The sequence below is a fragment of the Gorilla gorilla genome, chromosome 2 (assembly GCF_029281585.2).
Source record: "Gorilla gorilla gorilla isolate KB3781 chromosome 2, NHGRI_mGorGor1-v2.1_pri, whole genome shotgun sequence".
NCBI classification, from domain to species: Eukaryota; Metazoa; Chordata; class Mammalia; order Primates; family Hominidae; genus Gorilla; species Gorilla gorilla.
The window spans coordinates 168,223,696-168,231,345 of NC_086017.1; the positions used below are offsets into that span (position 1 = coordinate 168,223,696).

General features: G+C 45.4%; 2 long non-coding RNA genes across 2 annotated transcripts in view; one reads left to right on the forward strand and one right to left on the reverse strand.

The window, feature by feature from the left end:
* The window catches only part of LOC109026039 (uncharacterized), a 58,594-nt gene that overhangs the window by 16,714 nt on the left and 34,230 nt on the right, over positions 1-7,650 (reverse strand). The window contains exon 2 of the long non-coding RNA XR_008678219.1: positions 347-2,086. This is a non-coding gene — a long non-coding RNA (uncharacterized lncRNA). The remainder of the gene's footprint in view (positions 1-346; positions 2,087-7,650) is intronic.
* LOC109026038 (uncharacterized) lies at positions 1,592-7,352 on the forward strand. The gene is made up of 3 exons (XR_002005047.2): positions 1,592-1,729; positions 6,683-6,840; positions 7,111-7,352. It is a non-coding gene; the product is annotated as an uncharacterized lncRNA (long non-coding RNA).

Below are 7,650 nucleotides of genomic sequence, written 5' to 3' on the forward strand. Positions count from 1 at the left end.
CCTGGTAAAACATTTATTCCTTTATACTCAGTCCTAGTTTGTTTTAGATCTGGGCCTCTGGGCCCATTAATTTGTATAGGATGATAATTTGTATAGGAAGACAGGTGTGCTGTTTTTCTTCAATCCTTGAGGATATTAGGAAAAACTTTAACCAATTAAGGGATCCCATCACCTGACGTTTCTTTGGGGAAAATGACTTTTGACGGCATGTGGGGATTGTCAAGGAAATAATTTTCCCTTTAAATTACATGTTTGTACGTGAGAGGAGTGCTGAGCAGGATATCAAGAGGCAGTGGTCACTCATGGCACTATTTTCAAAGTTAGTTAAACAAGGAAACCAACTCACATTTCCCCAGTTTAGCTTCTCATTTTTAAAAGTTGCTGAATTCAGGTACATCTCGATTGCTCGTGGTAATAAAGGAGACGTTAGGCGTGGATAACAAGACCGGAAATGGTGAGTAAAGCAAGACACCAGGTATCGTTTCTTTCCTGTTTATTAACATTCACTCCAGGCTGTATACTTTGGTTACCATGGTCGCGTGGTGTCTGATGTCACAGGCCAAACCATATAAAATCACAGAGGCCACAACAGGCAGGAGGAGCGGCCTGGCTTTGTCTGAGTCAGGCAGCCCAGCGTGTGGGATGCCAGGCTGGATGTGCTGGGCCTGACCAGCCGCCCGCTTTCCTCTTCTCTTGCCTCTGCCTGCCCCCTAGTGGATAGCTGGGGTAAAGCATGGGAGTGCGCCTTTGGGGTCTCAGTGGGGCTGAAATACGACTCCTCCCCTAGGACAGCCTGCCTCCTCCAGCCTTGTTCTCCGGCAAAGTCAATTTCCTGGAGAATCGAGGCTCTGCCTCAGATGTTCGGAGCCTCCGCAGGATGAACACCTCCATTTCAGTTCCAGGGGCCTTGATCAACCTGTGCCTCCCTTGATCCCCAACTTGTGGGCACCTTCCCTTGAGCAGTGCCCCCACGAGGTACACCTTTCCCGGGAAACAAAAATCATTCCTTCTTTGGGTCCTGCAAGCTGTAAAGAACCAATACAGCACTGTGCTACTGAACATGCTGCCACTATAGAAGCCCCTTGTGTTTTGAAGAGTACATCTCTATAGCCATTCGTTTATTCATCAGAAACCAGCTAGAAGCCAGGCCCTGTGCTGGGCGCTGGAGACATGGAAGAAACTGGGCTGAGGCTCCCGCCTTGAAGAGCTTGTGGCCCAGGGAAGGGACAGTTCATCTGTCATTGATTGCCACGTGACAGTGTCTATGATGCTAAAAAGATGCCAGTGCTGTGCTGCAGGAGCAAAGGCCGTGGAGGAAGAGGCTTTGGCTTTGTTGCGAGTTCTTGCCAGAGCCAGGCAAAGCCAGTCACCGCTTTGTTCAGATGACTCAGGTAAATAAATGAGGCCACACAGGCTGTCCTGACACCACACACCTCTAGAATACCCTGGCTGTGCTGGGAGCTATTGGTGTCAGCTGAGTATTTTCATCCCTGTCCAAGTCACAATGATCTGACTGTACCAGCCTGTGTGGATGTTGCTAAGAGGAGTCAGACAGCGCCATGAGCTCCCTTAGATGACGATCGGCATGATGTTCCTGCTGTGGCAGCGCTCAACTCTTGCCAATGCTCTTCTCTGCTTTGCTCACTTTAAGCCTCCCTTAATTTTTTTGAAGCCCAGTTTCCACATTGCTGATTCACAGATATGCAAGACTCAGGCAGGAAAAAAAAAGGTAATTATTTCAAATGACTCAGGCGCCCTCCTTGACTCTGGGATCCCTGTACAGACTTGCACTTTAAAAGCTGAGGGTAATGATGTTGTCATTTGTATAGGAAAGGCTGGAAGAAAAACACATTAGTGTTCTTCCAAACTCTTGACTTTTGGAAAAAATTAGCATAGAGAGGATGGATGCTCAGCCATGGCCTGACATTGAATGCCTAATGCAGAGGTGAAGACACCTGCACAGTCCCATGCACTGGCGAGCTTCCTGGGGACAAGGGCAGTGCCTTGATCACCTCTCTTCCTCGTGCAGTAAATGTTTGTTGGATGAATGGTTGTCAACTCTAGTCCTGTCAGTCCTCCCTGAGCCCTGAAAGAAACAGAAATTAGGAAATAAAAACAATTAGCAGATCCTATACTCCTAGATTTAAGATTTTTGAACAAATAAGGGAAAATTATTTGCCTGCTACAAAACTGCTAAGAGAGATGACAATGAAGGAAGGGTGGGAATCATCTAAGGGAAAGAAGAGGGGAATCAATTGCTCCACCAGTGGCTTGCTGAAAAGCTTTCCACACTTGTAGAAAAAAATCCCCCACTGCCAAGAGTAGAGGCCCCAGCAAGGGCAGTCACAGCAATGGTGGCCGTCAGGTGCCCTATGCAGCAGAGTGGAGCCATGGGCAGCAGGTAGATCATGCTGGGATAAAGGCTGTGGGGGCTGTGCTAGGGGTGGCAGTAACACATGGAGACTTTCAGTAAGGGGGCCTGAGGTGTCATCCACCCCCAACTCGACCATTCCTCCCCTCCCCAGAGGAGAGCCAGCATCAGCATCTAAGGGAGGGAGGGCTAGTGTGGCTGGATGGGGTGGCAGAGGTAGGAGCCACAGCCAAAGGCTCTGGAAATCAGCTTGAAATCTTATGTTTTCCCTGAGGCTGCTGTAGCTTGGGGGAATGGAGTTACATCTAACTGTAAATGTTGTTCACACTCAGTCTAAAGAAAGTCCAAAAGTCATTTTAGGATGGTGGTGTACTTCAAATTACTTTTCTATGCCCCAGTTTTGGGTTCCATTAAATTCTCATTCTTCCCGCATTTCTGTTTTTCCTCCAGGTACCCTCAAAGAGCACCCATAATTCATTCATTCATTCATTCATTCACTTATTCAACAAATACTGATTGAATCCCTGCTCTTTACCAGGTTATGCTAGGTACCAAGAATATAAGGTCAGCAAAAGCAGGCATGGTCCCTGCCTTCAAAAGGAGAGGACCTTGATCAAACACACACACAAATTAACATCATTGCAATGTGTGGGGTCCTGGGTATATAATGAGGGGATTTGGTTAATAAGGGACGTCAGGGAAATCTCTGAGGAAATGATGAGTGAAATAAAATCTGAAGGAACAATAAGATTAACTAAGCCCAGTGGGTCCTGGGCAACCCCCAGAGTGGGGCTGCGCATGTGTATTCAAGGCCATGAAAGATGGCAAGTGTAACCTGAGTGCAGACAGCAAGGAGGTGAGATTCTCAATCAGGCTGGGGAAGGCCATGCACGGGGAGCCACTGAAGTGTTGAAGTGGCCAGGTGATGTGATCCAATGTGCATTTCAGAAAGAGTTTGATCTCCCTGTGGAGAACAACTTGGAAAACGTCATAACTAAATGTCATTAGACCAGTTAGGAAGCTATTTGCTGCAGGTGAACTGGGGTCCAAGAGAGGAACAATGGAGGGGAAAATGATGATGGGGTAGATAGGCTTACAACATATTCCACTCCTGAAAGATCTTCCAACAGCCTTGCCCTGCAATGAGCCCTTCCCTTCATGGGCTAGATCACCATCTGAGAGAAAAGCACAACCTTCCTTTCTTTCAGCTTTGTCCCTAAGGATGTCTCTTTAACTTGTCCCTTGGGATGCCTTCATGGTTTCTTTCTAGCTTGCTCTAAAAATGAAGTAAAGCGTGTCCATGATACCTGGGACATATCAACTTCAAGGTCATGGATTGAAATGATGATAACTCAAATTATAGGACTGTCAACTTTCAAGCCCCCCTGACCTTAAGTGATGGATCAAGGGGCTGGAATCAGATCAAGAGAGCTTCAAACCACTGCTGGCTGCTAGAGCATTCAATGTGCTGACTGGATGCTTAATATAATATATAATATAATATAATATTGGAATATATATATATGTGCATATATATATATATGTGTGTGTGTGTGTGTGTGTGTGTGTGTGTGTGTGTGTGTGTGTGTATAGTCCAATTACCCAAAGTGGTCTTCTTCCAAACATTTTGAGGATGCTGTAATAAGATCCCTGCATCAGGTGAAAGTGGAACTAGTTACCAGATGTTCTCTTCTGCCTGGGATCCCTGCTCCTGCAAGACAGTCAGTAATCCGTTCCAAGAATGATGTTTTACCATGGTGCTGTGCTAGGCACCAGGGATTGGAAGACGAAGAAACATTTCCTGTGCTCCTGGAGCTGCAGCCTGGCAGGCCTACCAATAAGGACAGTGCCATGGGATATGCTGTAGCACAGGCAGAAGCAAAGCACTGTGGAGACCCCAACGCCGGATATAGGAGCTCTGCCTGGCTGAGTTAGGAAGGTTCTCCAGAGGTCACATCTGATCCAGGTGTCAAGGGATGAGCAGGAATTTATCTTGTGAAGAAGAGGTGGCTGGTTGTTTCAGCAAAAGAAATAGCTCCTAAAAAGACACCTGAGAGTAAGATGTGCCCCAAAAGTGTCCCCAGGGGTGATAGAGAGACTGTAGCAGGAGGTAAGTCTGGAGACAGAACTCTGGTGGGGTTACTGGAGCAGGAGGGTCTGTCTGCTTTAGGGAATATACTGTTAGTTTTCTATTGCTGCATAGCAAATGACCCCAAAACTGAGACGCTTAAAACAGTCAACATGTGTTATCGTATAGTTTTCATGGGTCAGGAACACAGTTGTAACTTAGCAGTCCTCTGGCTCAGGGTCTCACAGGCTGTAATCAAGGTGTCAGCCAGGACCAAAGGCAACTCAAAGTTCTACCAAAGGAGGGTGAACTTCAGGTTCACTCCTGTGGCTGCTGGCTGGAGACATCAGTTCCTTGCCACATAGGCCTCTCCACGGGGCAGGTCCCAACATGGCAGTTGGCTTAGAAAGAGAGAGAGACTTTTTGTAACCCAATCTTGGAAGTGACATCCCATCACTTTTGCTGTATTCAATTTGTTTAAAGCCAAGCACCAGGTCCATCCAGCCCACGCTGAAGAAGAGGTTACATGAGACAGAGAATACCAGGAAGTGATTATTACTGGGGGCTGTTTTAGAGGCTGCCTATGGCATATACCAAGAGCTATTTATGGCCTCATTGCAGCATTATCCCACTCTGCATAAATTATAGAGAAAGACATATAATTTTATTGCATATTAGTTTTTGTTGATGGGTACATTCTGGTCCCTAGGAGCCCTGAAGAACAATGTGCTTCATTTCACAGCTCTCCCTAAGGATTTTATACAACCCACTTGGCACTCACACTGTTATTATTAAATGGATTCAGCCAAAAGCTGCCTGTGGGGCTAGAGATCGGTGGGAAGGTAGGGCGGCAGAGAAAGGAAGTGCTCAGGACCCCAAATTGAATAAAGAAAAAGGTCACATGCCAACTGCAAGTTAGAAATGAATCTGAGTGAAAGTAAGTATCCTGGTTGACAGCTCACACATGATGCCAACTTGCCACAGCTTGGCAGCGCCTTTGGTTTTCCCACATGCAACTGAAAATAGCTAGCATTCATCCTGAGGGAGTGCTACTAAAATAAGTAACTACTTGGAGCTATACCTCACTGCTCATTCAAGCTGGAAGCTGTCTGCAATTATTTTGCTGAAATTAGATACAAATTAAGTTGCCACTTCCGGAACTCTTTCTCCTGTGCTATATTACAAAAAAGAAAGTGATTTTTGAACTCGGACAGCTTAGATGTTGCTTCTTAAAAATAAATGTGATCTCTTGACAGAATATCTAAAAAGACAGATTATTGATTTTAATCTCTCAGGAGACGTAACCTCTTCACGATCCAGGTTTCCTGATTTTCAGACCTGAGTTAAGTTACTATGGATACAGAGTGACAGGCCAGTGAAGGAAACTGGGGACAGGGAGTGGCCTGCCCACAGGTGAGATATACTGTCTTTAAACTTGTTAGGGATAGAAAAGGGGGCTAGCCTAGAATTGTCCTCTGGGATGTAAGGGAATGGTCCTTCTCCCACTTTTTAAATAGTGGTTTGAAAGTTTTCTCAGGGTGTGCATACATTTGGAAGTACAAGTTCTGCTACGTTTTAAAAAGCAAAACAGAATAAACAAACATATATGAAAACAAACAATAATAATGATAATCTGGGGCTTTCCTCAAACTTGGCTGGAAGTTACTGGCACACAAATAGTAGAGGTGTTTGGGGGTTTTCTGCTGTGAAGGAGTCCTTGATTTGTACTATCTCAATAAAGCAACACCTTCTTTTGACCTGCCTTTGGAAGAAGTAGGTGAATTTCTAAGAGCCCGGCTGTGCTGGACCCTAGGAGGCTGTCATGACTCCCAGGGTAGGAATGTTTCTCCACAACTTTGAATTTCAATTTCCCTTTACAAAAGGCAAAATTTGTTTTATTCCCCATTGTTGGAGACATTAGTCATGGATGATACACATTTAAAACTCCCCCTATGCCCTGCTTCTTGCCCACCCCACACATTCCCACTCTATATCCTCATTCCAATCTAGTGAATCTTAGAAATTATGACACATTGAATGAAGAGCTTTGCAGGTAACCTTCCCTTCCTGATGAAGTTTCCTTTTTGCAGGGTTTTGGTGTGTGTGTGTAGTTCCATAATTCTCAAATGAAAAATTGCTAAAAGGTCATCTATACAAATCCTTAAGATGGTGAATCTCTACAACCTTACTTTAATTTTAGGAGATATTTCATTTCATGCTTTAAGTTTTGCAATTATTTTCAGTGTCTCCTTTTCCAGACTTCTTAGAAGACTTGGAAAGAAAATGAAATGACGTTGAACGAAATCAAAGTAAATTGAGTGATCTGAAACGATTTGATGTCAGCAAGAATTCCCTATACAGCTCACAGCCCTACCCCGAGCACGCCTCCCTCTTGGGTATGGTGAGTTCAGCTCCAAATTTATTCTGACAAGAAAGCACAGGCAATGGCTCCAGTGGGTCTAAATCAGGTGAAAATTCAAACCAACCACCCTTCCTGGACAACCTTCTGCTTTCCCAGTGCTTATCATGGTCTGAAAATTCCTATTTAAAGAAGCAGAGCTTTCTTTTAAGTCCTAACAGAACAAAGTCACACTCAACAGTGCACAGGCACACGCCGGGCTCGAGAATGCATTTTTGGCAAAAAGTCTCCTCTTTTCTCTGTCTCCTCCAGCTCTCTGCAGGCCCAAACCTTGCAGAAGCCATTCCATGTTCCCTGAGCAGGAAAAGACAAACTCAGACCGACAACCTTGGACTTCAAAAGACGGCACACAAGGGGAGGAAGGACTGAGAGTACCAAGGCGTGAGAATTCAGAATGCTGCTATCTCATTTATTTTTACTATTTAGGAAACGTTTTGATCTGCATCCTTTTCCCTTCCCTGATTTCAAAAAATAAAGATAAAAATGCTTCGGTTCTGAGGAGTAACTCTCCAGATGGAAGGGGAAGATCAGGGGATGAATGGGGGAGGGCTGCTTGCGTCCTCTCCCCTGCCACACACACGCTCTCTGTTTCAGCCGTGTGTGTGTTTTATTTTTCAGTGTAAAAATAGCCGCCCAGGTTTATGTATTCATCCCTAAGCTGCAATGAAGCGCCTGCCTCCCGGCCAGAGTCCGCCGCCTTTTAGTAGCTTATAACGTCAGGTGACGCCTCCAGCCCTCGCATTCCCCGCCCCAGCCCGGATAAACGTCCTCCGTGACCTTAGAAGTTTTCAG